General features: G+C 37.6%; 1 non-coding gene across 1 annotated transcript; it reads right to left on the reverse strand.

Moving 5' to 3' along the window:
• Positions 1-373: 373 nt before the first annotated feature.
• Positions 374-492, reverse strand: LOC120612728 (5S ribosomal RNA). The gene has a single exon (XR_005655520.1). It is a non-coding gene; the product is annotated as a 5S ribosomal RNA (ribosomal RNA).
• Positions 493-1,112: the final 620 nt, after the last annotated feature.

Here is a 1,112-nt window from a genome sequence, read left to right on the forward strand (position 1 = left end):
TATTTACAGAAATGAGAAAATAGTTTTGTGAAATAATTAAATCTGCAGATTAATAAAAGCATACCGTATAACAAGAACTAGTGATGCTGAAAACTTAATATTGAGACATAGGAGATCAGATTATGGTTGAGCAATTCATTTCCTTTCCTGCTACCTATATTAAAGAACCTTTTTCTGCTTCACGATGTTTGGATTGGCCAAGTTACTGCTTTGGCTGAAGGTATGTGGGTAGACCAAGCAGTGGGCCTGCTAAGAGCCTATGCCTATAGAGATTTTTTTTTTTCCCGGGCAAGGCAACCTCTGCTTGACTTCACAGATTGCAAAGACCCATTAGTTTACACCCCACCCGCCCCCTGCTTTTTTTTTTTTTTAACGCCTACAGCACTTGGTCTTCCTAGGTGGTCTCCCATCCAAGTACTAACCAAGCCCGACCCTGCTTAGCTTCCGAGATCAGAGGGGATCAGGCTTGTTCAGGGTAGCATGGCCGTAGACCTAAAGAGATTTTGAGTGATTCTGCATGTTCTTATAAGTTTCTGATCACTGCCTTTAGAAGTCTATGACCCAGTATCCATTGCCCCATTAGTCTGGATCCCAGAATGAGATACACAGAGCAGATCCTCTGCAGCTGACCAGCAATCAATAACCTGAAGCAGTAAGTCACCACAGCCAAAACTCAGACATGCGAACATGAACACAAATGCTTGTCACTGCATGGCACTGTTTCACCTGGATGGTTACATACTATTACTATGGCAATAGCTGAATAACATTCGATATTGACTTTTTGATTTTAAAAATAAAGGGTAAAAAATGATCAATGAGAAAACAGGTATAGAAAGCAAATACCTTATAAGAGAGCAAATAGGATGGTCTCTTCCACATAAAAAGAAAATCACATATGACAATGGAGCAATTTTTACAAATTTTTCAGGAAGATTTAGACCCAAATGTTATAATCAAATTGTTATAAACCTATTAAAAATAATGAGGAAACAAAGATGAAACTATTCCAAAAAAGGTATATGCCATAACTATTGAAAAATAAAATAAAAAAAGTTTGAGAGGAGGTGGAAAGGGAGAGGAAATTGGTAGATATAAGTAAAATATAAACT

The sequence above is a fragment of the Pteropus medius genome, unplaced genomic scaffold (genome assembly GCF_902729225.1).
Source record: "Pteropus medius unplaced genomic scaffold, Ma_sr-lr_union100, whole genome shotgun sequence".
Classification (NCBI taxonomy): domain Eukaryota; kingdom Metazoa; phylum Chordata; class Mammalia; order Chiroptera; family Pteropodidae; genus Pteropus; species Pteropus medius.